This window comes from Amblyomma maculatum, chromosome 1 (assembly GCF_055883805.1).
Source record: "Amblyomma maculatum isolate TAMU_Amacu chromosome 1, ASM5588380v1, whole genome shotgun sequence".
In the NCBI taxonomy this organism is placed as follows: domain Eukaryota; kingdom Metazoa; phylum Arthropoda; class Arachnida; order Ixodida; family Ixodidae; genus Amblyomma; species Amblyomma maculatum.
Window position 1 is genome coordinate 121588280 of NC_139344.1, and position 25176 is coordinate 121613455.

General features: G+C 50.7%; 1 protein-coding gene across 6 annotated transcripts in view; it reads right to left on the bottom strand.

Annotated features, from left to right (window-relative positions):
• tna (Zinc finger MIZ domain-containing protein tonalli) overlaps window positions 1-25176 on the bottom strand; it is a 254780-nt gene that overhangs the window by 41611 nt on the left and 187993 nt on the right. The gene's annotated exons all lie outside the window — the stretch shown is intronic.

Sequence of the window (25176 nt, forward strand, 5' to 3'; positions counted from 1 at the left end):
CCTCAACCAAATTATACCTTCATTAAAAGTCGCAACAAGGTTAAAGTTCTCGAAATGTCAAATGTCGACCTAAGTTGAGGAGAAAGGTGCGCAACAATTTTAAGAAAGAAACAAAGTCCTGTGGAAGCCATGACAAAGGTGGTATACCTTGCCACACATGGCAGATTTGCGTTTGCAACAATAACCGAAGATCGCCCAGACCCACAAATCCTAGCGTACCTTCGCCACGCCTTCGGTGAGGTGCAGTATGGGCAAATAACGAAAAGCGCAGAAAAAGACGGAGCGAAGCGAACAGGCGGCGACTGCGCAAAAAGTTTGGGACATCACAACAAGGTCAGAAATAAAATTAACAGAAAGAGGGCGAAGAAGGAGAGAGGTCGTGCGAGGTAGGAGCAGGACGATGGGGTGGTGTGAGCAACTTCTTCAGTGTGCTCCCCTCTCACTCATAAATCGCTCAAAACCTTCCAAAACCCCGCCGCCCGAGGTAACACAAAAATGAACAGGCGCGCCGTGAAAGAGGACGGGTAGGAATCGCTGAAATGGAAAGAGGGAGAAGGGAGTGGGAAGAACATCGTGGAGAGGAGGTCGAAGCGCATGCACATAGGCAGGCGCTGTCGCGTCGTCTGCTACTGCTGCGGGACTACTTGTTTACCGCGGAGTCACGCTGATGCACTGCGGCCGAGTTCGTCTGCTTCGCGGCCCTTCGCTCCTTCCCCGGTCACTGCATTCCTTCTCTCAGTTCGCTGGTTCAATGCCGCTCTCGCCCACACGCTGCAGCTCGCTCCAGAGAGGGAGCGACGGAGCTCTCTTCTTTCTCTACAAAACAACGAACAAAAAAGGCTAAGCGTCGCCTCGCCAGCTCTCTCTCTCTACACGGTTTGCTTAGCGGGATCGAGCACTACTGGCGGTTGTACAGCGGGCCAGCAGCTAGCCTTGGCACCGTCGCTTTCCTGCCGCCACTTGCCTGCAAGCGAAGTTGGTCGCAAGGCAGCTGCGAGGACCGCCGACTGCGTCCCCTTCCTACTCGCAGCTTTCCTGCGATTTCGGAAATTTGATGTCGAGAAAACAAGGAACTGATGAGCACGTTCTCGGAATTCTGTGACGGCTGAGAGGGACACGTCGACTGGGAGCGCCCTTAGCATCCCTCATGGGCGCATATAAAACTTCACGTGTTTGCTTGCTTTCGCCTTCGACGCCATCGTTTTTTTTAGGATTCTTGTTTCCTTTTGATGACTGTCGAGACTATGAGCTTCATACGAATTCAAGCTGCATATAAACCGCCTTCTCTGAAACGATCTCAGCGTGTGACCTCGGTACTACAGAGGAGTGGTAGAAGTGAGCCACCCGCTGCTGTGGCTCAGTGGTTAAAATGCTCGGCTAATGACCCGAAGTTCCCGGGCTTGAATCCGACTACGGCGGCCACTGTGCTCTGCGACATCAGTGCACGTTGAAGATCACCACAAGGTCGAAATTATTCAGTAGCCCTCCTCCAACGGCACATCTTTATCCCTTCCTTCTTTCCCTCACACTTTCATTCCTTCCTTCCCTAACGGCTCGGTTCAGATGTCCACCTAGAAGTGTGATCAGATACTGCGCGTTTTCTTTCGTGTAACACAATTTACATTTTTTTTTTTACAACTGAGCCAAACGCACTAACCTCTAATAGCAAGTGATTTTGGACACAGTAGAAGCGATAGCCTTTAGCTATCGAGTATCATAATCGGAGGAGAAGAGGGGCGACGGTAAAAAGGGCAGAATGTATGTTCACGCCAAGAGCGACACGCAAAGTGTTCGTGTGACACCAATAAAGCAGACAGCGGCGCATTTCGCTCCCCTTTGTTTCTTTCCTTTTTTCTTTTTTTTTTGCTTTTTTTTTTTTTTTCAAAAGGTTCAGAGACCTGTACTTTTCCATTGTGTAAAGAACCAAGCGCGTTCGGTGGCCGCGTGATAGTTCCGACGTGCTTGTACGTTTGAATTCGGAGAGCCCGATTTTAGAGCAAAAAGAAATTTATTAGCCGAGGCACAGACGGAATGCGAGGACATGTGCAGTGCCGGCGCGCGAACTTTTGTGTGCGGGCGCGCGCAATACGTGTGTATGTGGGTGCGTGAAGGGGGGGGGGGGGGGGGAGGGGGGCGTGCGTGCGTGCGTTTTGCTTTCGCTGAGAGGAACGATTTCGAGGCCACCACACATACCGCGGTGCAGAGCAAATGAACGCGGCAGCAGCGCTCCAAGCGTCCACAGCCTCAACAGAAGTGGGTCCGGCGCAGCGGCTTAGGTTGTGTGCCGTCGTGCCGCGATATGCAGGCCAACTGCGAGGGGTTGCACAAGCGGCGGCGGGCCGCGAGCGTGTCTCGCGAAGCGCGAGTCCCTCTCGCTGCTTGGGTCGACTGCTGACGGATGCGCCGGACAATCGGCGCCGCCGCGACGTTGCGCGAGAGGCCGAGCGCACTACAACCACTACAACACCGCACACCGTCGTTACCTTGGACGAGAAGTTGTGCAAGCGACGCGCTGGCGGTCTTTCGTGGGTAGCTTGCAAACGGCCAAGAAAAATAGGGCGCTTACCGGGGAGGTTAACGTCCTCCCGCCCTACTGCTAGCGTCGAGCTAATGTTCCCGACATTTCTAGTGTTAAAATTATTGAAACGCCCGTTTTTCATCGTTGCGCCGCCTGAAGGAACGGTGCGAGAACGAAAAAACCTTGTGCAAGCGGGCCCTGGTGAGAAGCAAAAGTTAAGAACGGTGCATCTGAACGTTTCTGCCAACATCTGCCTTTGCACGCGTGGAATTTGCAACACTGAAAGAAACAACGGGCGCTTGAAGACTTTCTCTTCACTTTTTTTATGGTCACAAGTGCATAAGTTTAACTGAAGTCCGCAAGGTCGAATATCTGCGTAAACACGGTCAAAGGAACGACAGGTTCTAGTACAGAGGCAGAATTGTTTTTTTTTTTTTTTTTCTTTGCAGAGGGCGGAGAAGTATATTTCGAAACGAACACACAACGATCACATGATCGACCAGTCGCAGCAGTGTGACAGGCGGTGCTTCGTCTGATGGGTGTCATGCCAAGTGATCTTTGCGTGTAGGTACTTTTTTTCACTTACAAGTAAGTGCGCAGTGTCTCCAGTCTAACATGCAAGTACTGAAAAGTAGAGTTAACCGATCGATATCTTCCACGCGCTTTCATTACTCCTCACATTCGCCTCGTTCAAGGCCGTCAAGTTTTGCGCCGAAAGAAGCGAGCAAACATTCCACAGCAGGAGTGTTAAACGCGCTGCAACATCGTATAGGCGATGGGACTGCCCGTCGGTAGATGGATGGATGAAACTTGAAGCCCAGCGCTTGTTTCGCTCCGAGCGCAGCAGAGGGCAAAGAAAGATCAACATGCTCCCATTCGAACAAGAAACGCCCTGCGCGTGGACAATTACGTGTCAATAATTACGTATCAAACCAAAATAAAAGGTGCGCTCACAAAAAGGTCTATCAGAGGTGGAAACCTGGGCGCACTACCAGATATGTCCACTGGCGATAATTCCAACTCAAAGGAGGCTGAAAATGTGTTCCAACCCGTCCGAATTCCAACGCCACGAACGGCTCATTTGAGACGAGGTCGTCGACTCGCGGCACTTTTCTGCTCAGACTATGCATCACAAACTCTGCCCTATAACATATGCCCGCATTGCAACGACTATCCTCCACACTCCGTGGCCTTCTCTACACCACACAACCTGGGCATGCCGACTCAACCCGGCAGTATAACCAACTCTAACCTCACTCCCGCCAAACGAGAGGCCATGCTGTCGAGCTCGGACATAACTGACCAGTGCAAGCTAGTACAGCGGGCCAGGCTAATGGCAACCGCTGCTGTCTGGACTGAGCACCCGCCACTAACGAAGCAAACTTATCCTGAACCAAACAAATTATTTAAATCATCATCATAATCGTTGCCAAATTAAACGAACCCTTTTCAATACTCTTGATGACGACTAGATCAAAGCGTCAGTACGGATAAACCGGGTGTTCAAATTAACAGCGACCGAGTCATCCAGATCCCAAGGGAGGCAAGGAATGCAGGTCACCTTCGCCGTGCTCCCTTTTCACCTCGAGTGGAAGCATCGCTTTTCTCTGTCTGCATTTAACTTATCACGTGTGTCTGTTTTCTATTGACGTTGAACTGGCCACTCTCACGGGGCTATTAATAAATAGGGCTGTACAGACACTTGTAGGCGCCGATGAGAACGAAGACAGCAGGACGAAGGTGCATCTTTGGAATAGATCATGCCAGATTTGCTGAAGGACGGGAGGGATATCGTGTTAGAAAAGCTGGCCACCCTGTATACGCAGTGCCTGATGTCATCGACGGTACCGGGTCCATGGAAGAATGCAAACATTATCCTCATTCATAAGAAAGGGGACTCTAAGGACCTTAAAAATTACAGACCTATCAGCTTACTGTCTGTTACGTATAAGGTATTTACTAAGGTAATCGCTAATAGAATCAGGACAACCTTAGACAGCAATCAAGCAAAGGGTCAAGCAGGTTTTCGGAAACGGTACTCTACTATCGATCATATCCATACCATCAATCAGGCGATAGAAAAATGCTCGGAATATAACCAGCCCTTATACATAGCATTCATTGATTACGAAAAAGCATTTGACTCAGTTGAAACCTCGGCGGTGATGCAGGCATTGCAAAATCAGGGGGTAGACGAGCCGTACGTGAAAGTGCTGGAAGATATATATAGTGGCTGCACAGCAACCATAGTTCTGCATAAAGAAAGTAACAAAATTCCCATAAAGAAAGGTGTTAGGCAAAGAAACACAATCTCCCCAGTACTATTCACAGCTTGCTTAGAGGAAGTATTCAGAGACTTGGAATGGGAGCAGTTAGGGATAAGGGTAGATGGAGAATACCTCAGTAATCTGCGATTTGCTGATGACATTGCCTTGCTAAGCAACTCGGGGGATGAACTGCAAATAATGATTGGTGACCTAGACAGGAAAAGCAAAAACGTAGGCTTGAAAATCAATATGCAGAAGACTAAGGCAATGTTCAACAGCCTCGGGAAGGAACAGCAGTTTACATTAGGTAGCGAAGTACTGGAAGTAGTAGGCGAATATGTCTACTTAGGACAGGTAGTAACCGCAGATACGGACCATGAAAAAGAAATAACAAGAAGAATAAGATTGGGATGGAGCGCATCTGGCAAGCACTCGCAGATTATGACTAGCAGCTTACCGGTATCGCTCAAGACGAAAGTATACAACAGTTGCATCTTGCCTGTACTCACCTATGGGGCTGAAACGTGGAGGCTAACCAAGAGAGTTCTACTTAAGTTGAGGACAACCCAGAGGGCTATGGAACGAAAAATGGTAGGGGTAACATTAAGAGATAGAAAGCGTGCAGAGTGGGTCAGAGAAATAACTCAAGTTACCGACATTCTAGTAGAAATTAAGAAGAAGAAATGGACATGGGCAGGACATGTAGTGCGAAGAGAGGATAACCGATGGTCGCTTAGGGTAACAAACTGAATTACAAGGGAAGGAAAGCTTAGCAGGGGGCGGCAGAAAGTTAGGTGGGCGGATGAGGTTAAGAAGTTTGCAGGGGTCAAGTGGATGCAGCTAGCACAGAACCGGGTTAAGTGGAGAAATATGGGAGAGGCCTTCGCCCTGCAGTGGGTATAGTCAGGCTGCTGCTGCTGCTGCTGCTGCTGCTGATGATGATGATGATGATGATGATGATGATGATGATGATGATGATGATGATGATGATGATGATGATGATGATGTCCATGCTAGCGTACCAGCTTCGAGTTGTTGAACGTGGAGGTGCATTATACGACTGCCTTTCTTTTGTTTATAACCCAAGCGCCTACGAGGGACGGCGTAGTGGAGGGCTCCGTAAATTTCGACCCCCTGGGGTTACGGCCGCCGTGCTTTTCGCCTCCGCCGAAAAGCGCCAGCCGCTTCCAAGGTTTGATCCCGCGTCCTTAGGACCAGCAGTCCAGTGCCCTAACCACTGAGCCAATGTTCATTTTGGGCTGCCTGGGCGCTGCCGTATTGTTCACTGGACAGTCGTGTGCAACGCGCGCAAGCACTGTGGAAGCTGCAGCGAAACCGGTTTCCGACTGTCCAGAGGGCAGGGATTTCGACAACTCTCTCGCCCGATGCAAAGGTCTACAGATGAGCGGGCTTAACTTTATGTGACGCAAGCTGAAAGCAGCTAGCAGAAACTGCACTGTTTCGACGGACGTCACGAAAGTTCGTCCAACATCTTGCACTCATCTCCTTCATCACCGTAAAACGGTGCGGTGTCCGAAAAATGCGCATAACTGCAAGCGTCTGCGAAGCTCGCTTTTGTTTCTTTGTGTTTTGTTTTGATTTTTGCTGAATTTTCACCGAGGCGTTGCTCTGCAAGATGAAAGCGACCCGAGCGCGTGGATTCAGCGGACACCCATCAGATTCGCGCCAGGAGTCAAGGGCCGTTTGCTCAAAGCGAAGCTCGTGATTATTGTTTCTACTTACGAAGATCCGCATTTCCCCACGTCTGAAAAAAAAAAAAGAAAAAGAAAACTGCCGCAACCGTCTGCCGAACCTTCAAAGACTGGGAGAGGATGAGACACAACCCGCATTACAACAGCGCCCTACAGGCGCGGAACAAATCATAACCCCCCTCCCCGCGCCTTCTCCGAGACCCCTGAACACTTCGCATTTGCAAGGACTACAGATGCGCGTAAGTAAGGAAGGCGTCGTAACTGAGAGAGGGATAGAAACTGTGTCGCTCTCTTAGGACGCCCAAATCGCTCTGCAGTGCAACGTTAAGGAAGGGAGTGCATGGAAGGAGGTGGACAAGAAAGAGGCGCCCTAGTGGACGGCTCCGAATTAATTTCGAGCCCCCAGAAGGGCGCTTGTTATGCCTCGGTGGGTGAAGCGGCCGTCTGTGGCGTCCATAGCCGGGCGTTGCTCAGGAGCCTCTCCTCCCGCATAGCGACGAGGCCACTTGGCTCTGGCCAAGATGGGGCTTGAATCGAACATTCTGGAAGCAAACCGCGCCTGGTGAGCAAAACCAAGACGGACGGGGCTTCTGGAAGAGAGACAGCGGCTGCCCCCCCCCCCCCCCCCCCCCCCCCCCCACACACACACACACACACACACACACACACACACACACACACACACACACACACACACACACACACACACACATTAGCGTGACCTCAAGGCGTGACCACGTAAACCGACTCCTCTGTAAACAGAGGAGAGGGCGCGCGAGGACGGTGCAGCGGCCTTGGAGCGGCCGTGCCAAGGCCCCGCGTCGTCCGGCCTCGGTGCTTCCGCGACGCCGCCTCTTCGCGTCGCCCCCGGCGGAGGTTCACGGGCGACGCCGGGTCCCGTCCGAGCGCCGCAGACCAACGCGCCAGAAGAGGAGGACGCGCACATCGAACAGTTCCCCTGAGAACAAACGGTACACATTCATAGCCGAAGAGCAAAGAAAGAAAAGCGACCTACAACGTGCATTCTCCACGGCGGCGCGGCGTTTGCCAACTTAACAATAAACAGAAGTCTTCACCATGACCCGTTCTCACGTTTCGGCAGGCACCGCATCACCAGCTTCGCCAAGTGACAGCGAAGTGAAGTTGAATGGCGGGTCGGTGAAGTCCGTGGCTTATTGTAGACGTAACGCAAAGAGCCTCCAAAAGGGGCTTTTCTTTCTTTCTTTTTTCCTTTCTTTCACTTTCCGTCCGTCCGTCCGTCCGTGTCCGCTATTTGTTGACGCCACCTACCCAGTTATCTAGTCGCAATCTAGTAACAAACGCATACGCGTCAGCACGTACTCATCCCCCGCGTGCAGCATGGCCGCCTCCCGTGCCCAGAGTCCTGCGCCTGAAGATAGGGAGCTGCAACCAAAAATTCTGCCCAACTAAATCTGCTCCCTCTGGGCTGACAGGGTGGGTGTGGGATTTCCGTAGCTTGCGGCGAAAGCTTGCCTCCCTCATTCAATAAAACTCGATTAACTTGATTACCGAAAAACTCGAGTTAAAACTCGATTTAACGAATTTGAGGGGAGCCGCGGATCATTTCGTTAAATTGGGAACTTCGTTAAATCGAGGGCGAGGAAGACATTTCTCTGTCCGTTAATATGATACATTCGATTAATATATGGCGTAGCGATATCCAGGTAGTACCACAGCATCATATTCGTGAAGCATAAATGTGCCAAAAAAGAAATTGCGTACTGCGGAAACCATTGACTACAAATTTATTTGCCAGCAAAGAAGTAGCTAGCTGATATTTGCTTGCATGCGCTTTGTAAGCAACGACTGCACAGATTTTTTGTAAGCCTCAAGTGCATCGAGGGCGTCTTCCGCCCATCTCATGTGATTTAGAAAATTGTCGCAGCTGATCAAGGGCATTCAACACTTGACCCTGCGTCGGCAGGTGGCGCCATCTGATTAATGCAACTCAATATAAAATCTCGTTTTGCGCCGCGTAGTTTTGTAATAGCGGGAAGTTGCTCCGCAATGTTACCATTGGCTCGCAATCATCTTTTTGGGCGTTTTCTACAAGATAGACTAGACTTTTCTCACTTAATTTTTCGGCAAAAAGTTCGTTAAATCGGAAGAAATAGCAAATTGCATAAATAGTGCCTGAAGGAGAATTGGGATATATTCGCTAAATCGGGAATTTAGTTAAATCGGGTTTTGTTAAATCGAGTTTTGACTTATAACCAATTAGGGACGGAAGCTTCACACACTACTACAGCAATGTGAACTCACGGTTCTCACGGACTCTCACACCCCTAATCGTCTTGGCAGTACCTACCCTTTATCGTGGTCCCCCTCCTAGGCGAACTTTGGCGAGCACCTCGGCAGCGATCACTATAATTCTGTCGGTCACTCAACACTCGCGACTTCCATGGTGAAGCTCGCGTTCGGCCTGACTAAATGGCCCTCTTTCCGCGAAACAACCCATACCGACTACTCGAATATATCGCTGAACGAGTGGGTGCAGGCCCTTGAGGATCGTCACGAGCACAACGAGAGAATCAGCACACCTCCGAACACTCCCGAGGAACCTACCACATCGTGTGAAAGACCAGGCGACGTAGATACAAAAGACTCGCTTTAGGTAATTCGTACGAATGTCCCTAATGGCCTGCGAATAAGACTCGGGATACAGGGTACCGATGTAACACTTGCTGGGCTAGTTGGTGTATTGCATGAAAAAAGAAATAATTCTTCATGCAGCGTACCGGTGAACTCGATTTATATCTCAAAATGCTGACCACGTTGGATAGCTCCTGCCAATCTGGCCATGGCAAGTGGCCTCTTGACTTCAAATAACCCGCCCTGCCAGAGACATGCTCATGCGGATGACCGGGCAAACACCGACAAAATGCCGGAGTGGGGTTCTTAGTGCCAACGCACTAAAAAAAGAAAGTAGTGGTGACAGTACCAGCAGCGAATCACACACGCGGCTAATGCTTTACGAGGGAAGTAAAGGTGCGTTCACTTCCGTAACGTCTGCGGACACCTCAGCCGCGCAGAGAGCGAAAACGCGAAATAGGAAGCGAAGAAAGAGGCGCACCGGAACTATTTCGATCATCTGGTGCTGAGTAGGGGAGCCGCTGAGCTATAGTTTGGGGAAAATAATAAGGGTGCCCAAAGCATACGCTGTCCTCGCACAGTACATATGCATTTATACTGCGAAAACACTCCTCGGGGTAAATCGGGTAACCACTGCTTCATTTGTTTTGCCCTCAGGCTCCATCCAAAATGCTTGCGTCGCGAAAGAGGATTCGACACCCCGACCTCATGACCAACGCCATGACCACTGAGCCACCGCGGCAATACACACTGATCGCGTGGAGCGGAAAGCGCCACTGCCCAATGCCTGAATTGCTTGTTCTCCTGTTAAACGTTCTTCCAGCGAACAACTACGGCAAGGGTTGTTATACGCGGCCGCAGTTGTCGCCACACGCCCAGGATTTAGCCGTAGCACAAGCCGCGCCTCAGAGAATACCACGCGCCCAGCTCGGTGCTTGACCTATGCACGACCGCGCGCTTCGGCGTTCTAGCTGTGTGCCCACGGCAATGTCACTGCCGCAGCCCACGTCAAAGCACGCACCGAAAGCACTCCTCTCTTAGTGGAATGCGCCTAACTCGTTTCATTTTGTTTAATTTTCCGAATACAAAGGACAAGCCTACACCGAAATGCAAAAACACACTTGCACTTCGTAGAAACAATCCGGAACTCTTCATGAACTTTGGCCTCTTTTTCTTCGCCTCCTTTCAAATCCTCTTTCTCCCCTCTCCTAACGGTTGTCGTGACGCTGGGGCTACGTCGACCCGGCCTTCACTTGGTAGCGTGCAGAGACTCGGGGTTGAAGTAGGATTGAATCTTCGAAGTTGGTGAAATATGTACAAGCAGGTTTAATGGCACTTTGAGAAACTTATTTACAAGATTATTTACATGAAGAAGAAGGGTACACCAGCAAAATGACAAGCGTTAAGAGTTCATAGCGAGAAGCGACTGGATGAGCCGTTTACCCAGGGCCCAGAGCGACATTTCGTGCTCTGCAGCGTCCTTAAAAACCCCCTATGTCCAGCCCCTCTCTGAAGATGCTGACCAACCAAATCCAGGGCACGCCCCTCAGGTATCGGCATCCAATCGAACACATCACTGCACTGATGGTCTGAAGCACTGACTGGTCCGGCATTCATTCGTTGGGCGTGATCACTTGTTGGCGGGAAAAGCTTGGGAACGGCGAGGAGAGGAGGTACATTTCTATTCTTCAGCAAAGAAACCACAGGCTGGTTCTGACAAGGGGTTTTACTTCTCAGAAACCCGAGTGCACGTGGCGCCGCATAGGGCTCCCAACATGGTCCCTTTTCGACAATTGCAAATCTTTCCTGCATTCCCGGGAAATCACTTAATGGCCGTATGAGTCATGCTCCTTTCTTGTCCTGCACGTCAGCGGACATGTCACTCTGTCGTCTCCTTTGGATAGGAGGCATTCATCACTGGAGGATAGCACTTCTCGACTGGAAGGGTGAACAAAAGAAAGAAAGCACTTCCTGCTATTTCCCGCAGGGGGACGTTTCTTTGTGTTTTTCCAGACGTTCTCTTGACAGGGTCAATTTGGCATTTGCAGGTTGTCCACAAAGCAAAACATGCTTACAAAACAGGATTCCTGGAAACAGGCTCACTTAGAGCCATTGGACCATCACCACATATTCACAAAACTTATCCATGCCCACAGGCGAACAATAGAGCGCGCAATTGCGGATGCTTGGTCGTAACAGCCTCCTCCCCCGCCAGAAGAGTCTCGGAGGGCAGCAGTCCCAGCTGCTGCATGAAGAGACGACTTAATGGCCTGCACGTGAACGCTTGAAGCTCGCTGTTGCTTGTCGCGTTGTCTTGATTGTTGTAGGCCAAATTGCTCGAGCTGTCTGAAACTCAACCACATGTCGAAGCAAGCACTCGGCTCCCGTCTGAAGAGACCAGGTCAAAAGAAAACTGCCATTGTTGTTCGAGAAAAGCCCACACTCAAGACGTTAGGACCTACGTATTCCTAGAAAACCAAACGTGCTGCTTTACATAGTCACACATATACAAGCGCACGAAAAAAAAAAAAAACCTGATTATCAATTTGGATACATGGTGAGGAACATCTCGGACCGCTTAGAAAGAGCGGCTAAGCGCGTCCGCATTCCCATTTAACTTCCCCTTTTTGTATCTTATTTCAAAATTGTACTGCTGTAAAATCAAGCTCCACCTAAGAAGGCGACTGTTCTTCGATGTCGCAGTTTGCAGCCAAGCTAGGGGACAATGGTCCGTCTCTACGGTGAATTTGGCCCCTCCAAGATAGCACTGCAATTTTTGAATGGCCCATACAATGCAAGCGCACTCTTTCTCTGACGCGCAATAAGCCCTCTCTCTAGAACTCAGTTTTCTGCTCAAGTAGAGCACGGGGTGCTCATTACCGTCGTCATCTCTCTGGCAGAGAACCGCACCTAGCCCTCGATCACTGGCATCACACTGGACCGTGAATTCTCGGTCATAGTCTGGAGCTCGCAATACCGGACGGCTAATCAGCACAGCCTTCAGGTTTACGAAGGAGGCTTCCTTTTGTTCGTCCCAGACTACATTTGTCGGTTCTGTCTTGCGGAGAGCGTCGGTCAGAGGGCTAGCCAAAGCTGAATAGTTAGGGATGTAGTGATTGTAGTACCCAGTCAGACCTAGGAATGCTCGAATTTCCGTCTTCGTGCTCGGCCGCGGATAGTCTGCTACCGCAGAAATCTTAATCTCGCTGGGTTTCCTGAAACCTTGACCTACATTGTGACCCAAGTAGTCCACGGTCGCCCTTGCCAGGCAACATTTCTCGGCCTTTACGGTTAGTCCAGCTTGACGCAAAAGGCTCAGTACAGCTCTTAGATGTACCATATGGTCCGCCCATGAGTCGGAAAAAACCGCAATGTCGTCTAAATAAGGCACCGCGAATGTTTCACACCCCTTTAAAACCCTATCCATGAGTCGGGAAAAACAAAATGGAGCATTTTTGAGCCCGAAACTCATCATTGTTGGCTGGTAGCTGCCCGTCGGAGTGACGAAAGCCGCGTATCTGCTGGCGCGTTCAGTGAGCGGTACTTGCCAGTATCCTCGAGTAAGGTCCAGCGTAGTCACATATGCCGCTCTACTGACCTGTTCTACTCTCTCCTCAATATTCGGAATAGGATACACTTGATCCCTGGTGAGAGAATTTAGCTTTCGGTAGTCTACCACAGGCCTAGGGTCTTTACCTGGAGCTTCTACTAAGATCATAGGCGAAGCATAATCGCTTTCCGAGGGTTTTATTACTCCCAATTCCAGCATGCGAGTTACTTCCCTATCCAGAATTTCTCTTTGCCTTGGAGAAAATCGGTAGCACCTTGATCGCACTGGCACGTCTGAAGTCAGCTCAATATCGTGCTCAGTCAAATCAGTTCTGCCTGGCCTGTCCACGAAGCAGGCCTCAAACTCTGTTATTAGCTCGCCCAGATCGGACAGCTGGGATTTCTTTAGTTCTCCTCTCTGCTCCGTCTTTTTGTGAAGCTCCTGAGCGTTGCTTCCTTTTCCGCTGAGGCAAATCAAGTTATCCCCCATCTCCTCGGGAAGGTTTAACGTTAGATTTACCACGGCTTCCTTCTGCACATAAGGCTTCATAAGATTGCAATGATAAATGCGCACTGCTTTACGCCTATCGGGGATTTTCACTGCGTAGTTAGTGTCAGAAAGCTCTGCAACGACTTTAGCAGGTCCTTCCCACTGTACTTCGAGCTTATTCTTGGGATCATTGGCTTGCTCCATAGCTAAGTCCTCTCGGGTTCCACTTAGAAGTCTCGTGAGATTACTAGAGACTGGCGGCAAGAGGTTACTCTCAAGAACGTCCTCATTCCGCGTCTCATCAAGCTCACTTTCAAGTTGACTTATCTGAGATGCCTCGCTCTCAAAGTTTTCTGACCCGCTATCTTCCGCATCGACCACTGTCTTAACTGCCGTTTCCTCCGCTGTGGAATTTTCTGGTATGAGCAGTGTAGCTAGTTCTCGCGCCTTTGAACGTGTTAAGGCCTGCACATCTCTGTCTCCGAAAATCAGAAGGCAAGCTTTGACCTTCTCGTAGTTGTCCGCGTCCTCCTTGTTTAGCCGCGCGACAACCTCCGCTGCCTCGCAGGGCAGAACCGTCAATAATCTCTGAGACCACGTGTCTCGCTGGAAGGACAGTTCTTCGCAAGTTCGCTCAAAGTTACTTAGATACAGACCGATATCCCCTGATATCACATATGGCTGCATGTACTTTGACATCTTGAAATCTGCCTCCTTGTTGAGAAGAGGTACCGCTAGCTGGGGACAATTGCCCGACCTCTTGCTCAACTCTACTTCTAATTTCCGGAGCTCAATTTCTTGGTCCAGCTTTTTTGCTTCTCTTTCAAGCTTCTCACGTTCGTGCTCCCTTTCCTCTTTTTCCCTCTCAAGTTCACGCTCCCTTTCCTCTTTTTCCCTCTGACGTTCGCGCTCACGCCTCTTTTCCTGTCTGAGTTGTTCCTCCTTGTTTTGGGCGATGAGGTTCCATGCTTCACTGAGCTCCTCATCATCGGCTCCCAAATCAGTGATTGCCTTTAAAATCAAGGGTTTTCGTGCCAAACCACTTGTATCAATTCCCAATTCCTCACACAACAGCAACAGGTCCGGTTTCTGCAGCTTTTGTAGGTCCATGATCGCTCCGAGTGTCGGCTACTTCCAAAACAACTGTGCAAACTACCAAACCTAAAGGCGTTTCCACACTCTCTTTTTACCAGTTCTAAAATCTAACCCTGTTCTAGAACCTGGTCCACATCAGAAGAAAAGCCAAGCACTCACCCACACATGCGATCGATGTTCCGAGCTGCCCTCTTGGCCGATTGTTGCTCCTGCTTGTTGCTTGAGATGCCACCTCCGATCACAAGGTGTTGTGGCTTGTAGCTTCAGATCCACCTCCAATCACCAGATGTTGTGCTTGTAGATTCAGATCCCACCGCTGATCACCAGTCGTTGTGCTTGTAGATTCAGATCCCACCGCTGCCACCAGTTGTCGTGACGCTGGGGCTACGTCGACCCGGCCTTCACTTGGTAGCGTGCAGAGACTCGGGGTTGAAGTAGGATTGAATCTTCGAAGTTGGTGAAATATGTACAAGCAGGTTTAATGGCACTTTGAGAAACTTATTTACAAGATTATTTACATGAAGAAGAAGGGTACACCAGCAAAATGACAAGCGTTAAGAGTTCATAGCGAGAAGCGACTGGATGAGCCGTTTACCCAGGGCCCAGAGCGACATTTCGTGCTCTGCAGCGTCCTTAAAAACCCCCTATGTCCAGCCCCTCTCTGAAGATGCTGACCAACCAAATCCAGGGCACGCCCCTCAGGTATCGGCATCCAATCGAACACATCACTGCACTGATGGTCTGAAGCACTGACTGGTCCGGCATTCATTCGTTGGGCGTGATCACTTGTTGGCGGGAAAAGCTTGGGAACGGCGAGGAGAGGAGGTACATTTCTATTCTTCAGCAAAGAAACCACAGGCTGGTTCTGACAAGGGGTTTTACTTCTCAGAAACCCGAGTGCACGTGGCGCCGCATAGGGCTCCCAACATGGTCCCTTTTCGACAATTGCAAATCTTCCTGCATTCCCGGGAAATCACTTAATGGCCGTATGAGTCATGCTCCTTTCTTGTCCTGCACGTCAGCGGACATGTCACTCTGTCGTCTCCTTTGGATAGGAGGCATTCATCACTGGAGGATAGCACTTCTCGACTGGAAGGGTGAACAAAAGAAAGAAAGCACTTCCTGCTATTTCCCGCAGGGGGACGTTTCTTTGTGTTTTTCCAGACGTTCTCTTGACAGGGTCAATTTGGCATTTGCAGGTTGTCCACAAAGCAAAACATGCTTACAAAACAGGATTCCTGGAAACAGGCTCACTTAGAGCCATTGGACCATCACCACATATTCACAAAACTTATCCATGCCCACAGGCGAACAATAGAGCGCGCAATTGCGGATGCTTGGTCGTAACACGGTGAAGCTGGGTGTCGGTCGCGTGTAAGACGGTTACTGCTCCTTCCATTTCCTCATTACCACCAGCATATTGCTGTCAAAATGCTGCGTCCGGGTGTAGGAGCGCACGCGACTTCCGTGCGAACCTGTATAAACAGATATGGAATTTGATTTTCAGGAAAAGAAACAGTGCAGAAACTATGCCGTTTATCGAGCTCGTTAAATAACACACAGTCTACTAAGTACAATTACCATTACAATAAGTACAATATCTATAATTCTCGCTAAAGCGTCACTTCATTCTTCGATGAACGTATGACGGCGACAGTTACGTACTAGAACACCAAGTGTAGCAATTAGAACGGGGAAAAAAAAATACTGAATATCGAGCAGGGAAATAAATTTGGGCATCTCGAGTACCTCGAGTATCACGATAAGTTCATTGGTTTCACCGCGAGCATACTGGGCCCACGGTAAGTTAGCGTTTTCGCGGTACGCAAAGGTGTGCCATCATCGCTATCTGAGGAAGCGTTCTGTCTTCGCCGCGGAATCCGAAAGAGCAAGCCATTGTTTTCTGGGGAGGAAATGGCGGAGGAGGAGGGAGAAATGAAAGAAAAAGGGAACGACCAGTGTCGCGGCGCGCGAATGAGTCTCCGTAAGGAGGGAGGCTGCTGCCCGTGTTGTTGTTCGTGACTGGCCAATGTCGCGCGCACGCACGTGGCCCCAAAAAGGCGCGTGCCACGGCCCCACGAGGAAAGCGGCGCCCGCGGCGCGCGCCGCAGTTGGATCAACGTGACGCGGCGGCGGCGCTGGCGGCTGTGCAAACAGGTCGCTCGGCCAAGGTCGCTGCGCCGTAGCCGGGCTGCGGCGCATGTGCGCGCTGAGCAACAGCTGCGCGCGATACTGCGCGAAGGATGCCTGCGCGGCTCCGCGACCCGGACACCGGCGCGCGTGGGCGACCGACCACTGTAGCTTTATTGTGTTTTGAACTTAGTGCCCAATCGTTCTACTCACTCGCCCGCGCGGCATTTTGCAGTATTAAAACAGCTCGGACACGCAGTGGGTGCCTCGTGCTCCCAGTGCGCCGTGACACCCCCGGGGCTGTGTGATACACGGAACGAACGCTGTTACTGAGCGAGGGTATCTCTCGATGACACTGGCCCCGCTAATCTGCATTGTGGCAGGATGCCGAAAAATAAGCACTCCGTTTCGCACTCGGCCAGAGTCGAACGCGATGAAATGCTGAGCCTTTCGCGACGGTGTCACTAGGCAGAATAAAACGATAAGACAACCAGTCAAGTTTATCTTACATCGCCTACACAACAAACACCTACAGATAATTTTAATTGAAATCTGAATCCACGCTGAGCTGAAGGAATAATAAATGGCCCTAACAAAAGCTGCGCAGCCCTTGTCAGGGCCATTTTTTTTTTTCCTTCAGCTCAGCGTGGATTCAGATTTAAGATGCACTCCATAAAATATTTTAAAAATATACCGTGTGAATAAATTAATTAGGCAGCGGATATGACGCCAGTTCACATCAGACAAATAGCACAAATTTCTCAAAACAATATACTGACAGCGTCAAGACAACGGATGAAAATTGTGAATATATGTCGTCCGCATGTTCCCGTACATGAACCGCTTCGGAGTCCCGCAACTCGACACTACATAAGTACGCTGCAGATCAAGAGGCCACGGGTTCGACCAGAGTACGCAGACAGTGTTTCGATGCTTGTCAACAATATGAAATAGATTTTTTCGGATATCGATGCCACAAGCCATGCTACTGAAACCTTCGGTATAGCTTGATTAGTTTATCCGCAGACTGCAATAAGGTTCCGACAAAGCGCCTCTCATTCGCCGCTGTTCCAATACCGACGCAAAAAATTGCGATTCCAAGCAAAAGCGATCCAAGTAGGGTGCCTCGATTCTTTCGCCTCCGCTTTCCCATCGAGGCACCCTAATTAACGCCAGCTGGCGTCCAGCGGTGGCGAAGCATAATTTGATATCCTCGCTGGGATCACCACCGCAAGCATCTACCAAACACACACGTTGAGCTCACAAGAGACACAGCAGGCTGCTCGTCGCACTCATCCTCGATTACCGCCGGCACTTGGGAGTATCTGCGGGTGGTAGCGAGCGCCCTCCTCGTGATTAGAGTTGCTATATAGTAACTCCACTCATGATAAGCGCTCAGCTACGCCGGCCTCGGCTGCTTGCAGAGAGAGGAAGGTCGATAGGTGTGCTTGGCACGCGTGGGTCGAGCGAACGTTTACACGATGCTGCGTGCACTGCTCCCAAGTGTCACCTGTCATATTCATCAAAAACGTTTATACTCGACAAATGAAACGCGGTATAAAGCCTTCCGCGAGGCTTCGTGAAAAATTCTGGACTGCGAAGGTCATGTGATTGATAGCGGTGATGCCAGATAACGAATTAAACTAACTGTTTATGGTAAACCTTAAGACGGACTTATGAAGGATCTACAGGGTCGTGTGAGTAGATGCTGCTGGCGTGTCTCGTCCGCCTGTGTGCTTGGTACTCTCCTCGTTCCGAAAGCCCGCTCCGAGGAGTCGAACCTACGGGCTCCTCTGCAAAGCGTTCAGTTCGAAGATAACTCAGGCTTCTCGGAGGCTGGGGGTTCTCGGCGCGAGCAGAGTTGCAATGGAAGCGGACGATGGATAAACAGGTCGTATTTCACGTGACTTCATCGCAGCTTTACTGGCAACCATGGCACGCAGAATCAGAGAAGTAGAATGAAATAGAGCTCTAGCTGGACGGCGTTGCAAAGCGTATCAAGAGTCCGACAAAGAGGAAGCGCAGCAGGGAGGAGGCCGGTAAACCGGCGCCGACGCGTCTGAAACATTTTTTTTTTTTTTTGCGTGTGTATGTGTGCTTTTAGTTTCGAACTGCCCAACGTTATGGCGTCTCCGCAATACAGTGTTGCCACAACTGCCGTCTATTAAACCTGATAGAGAATAGGGTCTATACGTGCAAAACACCCCCTGAAATTTTCTGATAATGTATAACACCCACCGAAAATATTTCTGACTACGCCACTGCGCGCGACAGACATGTTTTAGGGGACCGCAGTAACGCTACAAGATGCGACACAACAGCAGAGCGTACGAGAAGAGGAATGAACAAAAAAAAAAAAAATGTCCTGCGGCGCCTTGAAGCAGCAGCGCCTTGGCGAGATGGTGCCAACGTCAGCCAAAGGATGGAACGCATGGCTGGTGCTGAAGGCCACGCGCTTCGCTGCCGCCGTACGCGTGCTATCGGCCACAGCTCGCGGAGCGTCCTCCTCCGTGCGCTGCTGCTCAAGCTGCCGCCGCACACGGGGAGAGACATGCTGGCTGCCATCGTGCCCCAGGAATCCGTAATCAGCCAGAGAGGCACTTCAGCGGCCGCCGGGTGTGCTTGCTGACTTGTTAGCAGCCAACGAGTTTAGGTTTCTCTGAAGACCTCTGGCGCTGCATAGTTACACACACCCAAGAGGTTTTCAGAGTCATCTAACCAGCTAGCCCGCACGCAAGTACTACTCAGTTTAGGTTTAGTGCGAAAAAAAAAAAAAAGAAAAAGATCTCCTCGTACTGCGAACATTTAAAGCTTTTTTATTTATCAGAAAAATATGCCGTCGTCTCGTCAATGGCTTCGAACTATTCGGTGGCACTAACCACCAAAAGTGTTTTAGTTTAAAGCAGTGAAATTCGGTTCTTTAGATATCTAATTAGAATCACTTAATAGCACTTTAACTGCCGTCTGCCGAGACTGAGAGTCTGTGTTCCGGAAAAAGATGTTTCTTTATAACTCGCTTTTTTTACAAATTTTGGGAAGTTTTGGCTACAACATCCGATATATGGCGTGTTGTCCGGCCTTCATTTTCACACACACACACACACACACACACACACACACACACACACACACACACACACACACACACACACACACACACACACACACACACACACACACACACACACACACACACACACACACACACACACACACACACACACACACACACACACACACACACACATGTATATATATATATATATATTGAATGGATGGATGGATGGAGCCAACACTGACACCAAGGAAAGCATTGGATGTCAGTGTACAGCGTAGTGTTGATGATTGCGAAATATTTTGACTAATAATTTTATGGCAGAAAGACAATTGCTTAGATAGTAGAAAAAAAAATAAGAAAAAAACGTGCAGTTCATTATAAAGCGCCGCACAGGCCACGAGGCGGACAGTGAAGACTCCCCGCGTGATTCCGTCCCTCAACGACTCCATCACTCCTCCATATGCCATCATCTCCGTGCACTGACAGTCGACCAGACCTTTAGTGGCGCTCTGTGAGCGAATCTGCTGCGCTCATTTCCCTGTCGTCCAACGAACATGACTTCTTGAACGCACTATGACAGCTGTGGTTAGCCTATGTAAACGTCGTTTTAATCGGCGATGTTGAACGCCTTTAGTGTTTCGGAGGTTCTCGCACTTGCCACGAGCCAAACGTTTTCTTGCCTCGAACACAGATGCACATACGCACATATTACACAAAATTTCTACCTTCATTAAAGGTACCTGCAACGTATCTTGAACATCGTAAATACACTTTGCTCGTATTATATTGCGCTGTCACGAACATCTCAGCTTGCATTTCATTTATTTATGTAATAAGCATGTTTACTCTCTCTCTTCAGGCTGCTGAACTCGCACCCTCTTCGTTTACAGACCATTCGAGAGACCATCAGACTTGACATAAACGTCACGACGCAACTACAATGAAACAATACATACAACGCATTCGAAGAATTCTTGCTCTACGAAACCCAAGAAGCAGTGGCTTTTAACAAAGAATGTACGCCACACTTCGTTTAAAGACCCCCCCCCCCCCCCCCTTCAAGAAAGCTACCTACAGTTCGAGTAGGCAGTAAATCTTTCCGCAAAAATCCCAAGTCAACGCGTCCACGGCAGGACTGGAGCCGCAAGCGTAGACTCTGTAATTCCTTCGCGACGGTTCGAGATTGAAAGATAGTGAAATTTCTCGGCATCTTAAGCAGCGGCACAGGCAATCCGCGGGCGGTTTACCTGGTAAGCGCTTGTTTACAACCGCAAATCCTATAATTCGTTACAGTGGAAAGCCTGTTAACTTCGTCACCGAACAGTGAACTAATAAACAGCATTTATAGCTCTTGTTTAGCCGTCTTTTGTGACTATCACACTTTTGGCTCGGCTTGCGAACTGAGGCTTCCCCTCCACCCTTGGTCAATTCTCTTTCATGCCATACTTTTTTAAGATTTGGTAACAAATTATGCCCGCACTAGTGCTTCGTGCTCGTGCCAGGGGGCAAGGATACATGGGCATAGAGCAAACAGCGACAAAGGATTCACGCTATCCATCCTGGCGCACTCCCATATGGGTAAAGTTGAGCACAAGTACGCGTAAAAAGCTAGTTGTCCTCAGCAGGCTTATCTTTTGGTCTGGTGTGGTCCCTATGACGCCCCAAATTCTTCTCCTAAATAGGAGAAGAATTTGGACAAGAGTGGTGTCTCTTTCTTGTTTCTGCCCTTGCCGCGCCGCAATTCATTTCATCATGCACTAACTCGCCCCTAAGGCTGTTATTCCTAAATAGATTTTCACTCCGGCTATTGCCAGATTGCAATGGATGATCTGGACCGTGAGGAGAAGGCGTTTGTAACATCTGATAGGTTCTAGCAATTCGAAGTTGGCTCATGCAAAGCGCCAAACACGTTCGGGCGCATAGTGGACACCCTTCCACAAGGTTTCAAGTGGTGCACGTATACCTATGCTACTTCGAAAACGTCATTCTCCAAGTCCTTTCTTCTCATCTGAGTGGTAGGTCCCGCCGCGGTGGCTCGGTAATTAGGGCACTCAGTGCTGAACCTAAGGACGCGATATCAAATCCCGGCCCCGGCAGTCACTTTCGATAGAGGCGAAATGCAAGGATCCCGTGTACTGCGCGATGTCAGTGCACATCAAAGAAGCCCGAGTGATTGAAATTTCCTCAGTCTTCCACTACGGCGTCTCTCATAACCTGAGTCGCATTTGGGCCTTTAGCTCCATTAGCCAAACCATCACCTCAGTGACATTTAAACTGTTATTTCCGTTTTCCGTTATGCCGTTTCAGCTCAACTTATCCAAGTGTCGTTTCGCACGTCATCAGACTACCATCATGGTTAGTTTGGCTTGTTCTGGTTTGTGGAGTTTAACTTCCCAAAGCAACTCAGGCTATGAGAGACGCTGTAGTGGAGGGCTCCTGAAATTTCAACCGCCTGGGGCTCTTCAACGTGCACCAACGTCGCATAGCACACGGGCGCCTAGCTTTTCGCATCCGTAGAAAAGCAGCCGTCACGGCCGGGATTCGATCTTGCATCCTTAGGTACAGTAGTCGAGCACCCTAGCTACTGTACCACCGTGGCTTATCTTTTGTTTCAGTTGTTCGCGGAACGGGAGCGCGCTGGACAATGTTTTTTGTTTTTTTTTTTCTTGCCCACACTAATTTATGTACCCGTAACGGAGCTGCCTAGCAATAGTTGGTCCTCAGAAGAGCTTTCAACGGCGGTTGCTTCATTTGTAAAGTTATGCGGCACGAGCCATACATGGCATGAGGCAGCAATCAGGTACGTATCTCATTTATTTATTTATTTTGTGATTGAGTGAGTGAGTGAGTGAGTGAGTGAGTGAGTGAGTGAGTGAGTGAGTGAGTGAGTGAGTGAGTGAGTGAGTGAGTGAGTGAGTGAGTGAGTGAGTGAGTGAGTGAGTGACGTCGACGAAGGGCGGGGGCAGCCACTGCCAGAACCGTTATTTCACCCAAGTCGCGCGCTCTCGTGGTAGCAACGGCATGAGCGGGGCCGGGACCGACCGCGCCGGCATTCGCAGACTATATCGCAGCAATCGGGCCGGCCCAAGCTCGCACGAGGGCAGAGGAGCCTCGCCCAGCTGCGCGGACGACAACCCGAAGCGGAGTGGACCGCGTGCAAGACGCGCGCAGGGGCGTGCCTCGGAACGGGGTCGGCCGCCGCGGCGTCCTTTGTTCCCCCGGCGGCCTTCCTCCCAGTGCCAAGGAGGACGACGTGCGTGCGACGCGGGCTCATGCTGCCCGCGCACGGCGCCGCGGTCGACGCCGACGTGTCCCCGATTTGCGTCCTCGAACCCCGCGAGGGACGTCCGAGGAGGAGGACGCCTCTTCCTCCTTTTGTCTCGGCACCCTCCTCGCTGTTGACCGTCCTCCTCCGGAACACGCGCTCTGAGGACAGCCGCCTCGGCGGCATTTCACTAGCGCGCTAATCCGCTGGGAGCAAGTTGCAGGGCGCCGGAGACCAGCGATCCACGGGACAGAAAAGTTGGCCACGAACAGGAAGGCGTCACACGTCGGCCGGCCCGACAGGTGCCTCGGAGGCGGGTAGCCACTGCATAATGCTCGCTCACGCACTAACGACTAAAGACGAGTGAGGACAGACGTATTTCTTGCCAGTTTAGAACAATTTGAGGAAAGATTTCGGAAACATATCACTTATTTCCCTGCATTTTTTTTTTCTCCTCCAGATATTCTTGCCCAAGACGGGGACGTTTTAAGGCGTGAGGCCCAACACTCAGTGACACTCGAAAACGTAACATCTAGAAACAAATTATTCCTGAAGTAAACAGGAAGTCAGAGTGGCGAGATAAATATTTATTCATGACTCCAGGCTTCAGAGGAAAAGTTGTGCAATTGTTTTGCTATTTCATTCTCTTCATCGCTCATTTCAAGCGTCAAGACAGAAACGAATTTAAGGGCGCCTCTTGCACGTTGCGGCTGGCAAAAAGGGCGAGGGTCCTATGGCAAAACTGATCACAATGTAAAAAAAAAAAAAAATGGACTAACGCCGTTTTTCTACAGAATGGCTGTCGCTTGCGGAGGGCGTCTACGCCCTATACTTTCAATGGGCTGTTGAGATGTGTCCGGAATTTGACTCTCGAAGGTGGGCGCCAGATTAGGCCAGAGCTATAAAGCGCCCAATCCCAGAGTAACACTACGCTGCTCGCCAAGTCGTTAGCGTCCTACGTCACCCTGACGTCAAAGACATCACCTTGTGCATCTCACCCGAGCACTTCGCCTCTTTTAGGCCCTCTGCCGCCCGAACGCCGCAGGGTTGTTTACCCGACGGCCGGAGAAACAGTACGACGTCCCTCCGCGTCGCTTGAAGCTCGTGCGTGGGAGAGACGACGCCCGCGCGGCCGTTGAACAACGAAGCGCTCGGCAAAAGGTCGCTCCTTACGCCAACGCGCGCGCGGGAAAAACTGTAGTTTTGTTTCGTCATATCGGCCAGGCTCTTCCCTAGAATCTTCGGAGACCCATGCTTCGCTGTGACACTGAGGGACAAAAACGTGGGGAGGGGGGGGGGGGGGGGAGGGGACTGAGGTCTATAACACAGAGTGGATTCACCGGAGTAGCGCGCGTGTCGTACCTTCCCTTTTGGCGTTATAGAGCCGCTTAGCCTTCGCAAACGCGATTTCGTAGTCAGACAGAGTGCGGCACAAAAGTAAGCACGGGCACCAGACAGTGAAAGCGAGGAGGGAAAGCAAGGTAGCCGCGGGCGCCGCCCTTCCAGCTTTCTTTTTTCCACGCAGGGTACCACGCTTGCAACATTCCCGGCGAGTATGAACTGATTCGACCGTACACCGGCACCTTTCGCAACGAGGCGGGCTGCGGGTCCTTTCCCCTCTCATTGATGGCACCAACCTTCCCTCCCGGTTCGCCGCCGATACGCGCGTTCACTCCCTCGCCCGTTGCTAGCAGCGCCACCAGCAGATCCCGACGCCGGCGAAGGTTTTTTTCGCAAGAGCGACTTCGCAATCAATTCCCGCAGCGGCCCCAATTCCCTACTCCCGCGGATCTCCCTCTCCGCCACGCCAGGCACCGGATCCCCGGTTCGGTTGCGGACCGTCCGTAGCTCGGTAGCGTCACGGCGGAAATTTTCGAAACGGCGGCTGGACTGGGGCGTGCCTGCGTCCTCCTCCACTTTCCTTCGGTGCCGACGACGTACGAGAGCGGGTCGCGCGAGGACTGAGTTCCGGCCTCTCCGGCGGGTGATTACGAAGGGGACGGAAGGGGTGTCCAGTTCCCGCGGCCCCAGGGCTAGATGAAAAAACCCTGCAGCGGTGATTTATAACGGGGTTGTTTCACCGGCAGCTTTCTTAATTGTTCCTTCAACCGGAGCCAATATGGAAGCCCCGTTGCTAGGCGACCGCGGCCCGCCGCCGGATCCCCTTGCGCTCCGCCGCGAGCCACCTCAAGCTGTTCACTGCGCCTCCACCTGTTCCCCCAGGAGCCCCTTGACGGCGATCCCGACGATTACGCGACTGTGATTCTTAATGAAAGCATTGAAGTTTTGCTGGAAGAAGTTCATAAAACTCCATTTAATGCGAGTAAACGGACTGCTTACGGCGGTTGGCACTCACGATTCAGATAATGGCGAGTCACGGCGCAACGCCAGAGACGAAGATGTTTGGGCGCCCCCATAAGAGACACTTTGAAAATCTGAAGCCTCCCCCCCCCCCCCCCCTTGTTCTTTTGCCCAGGTG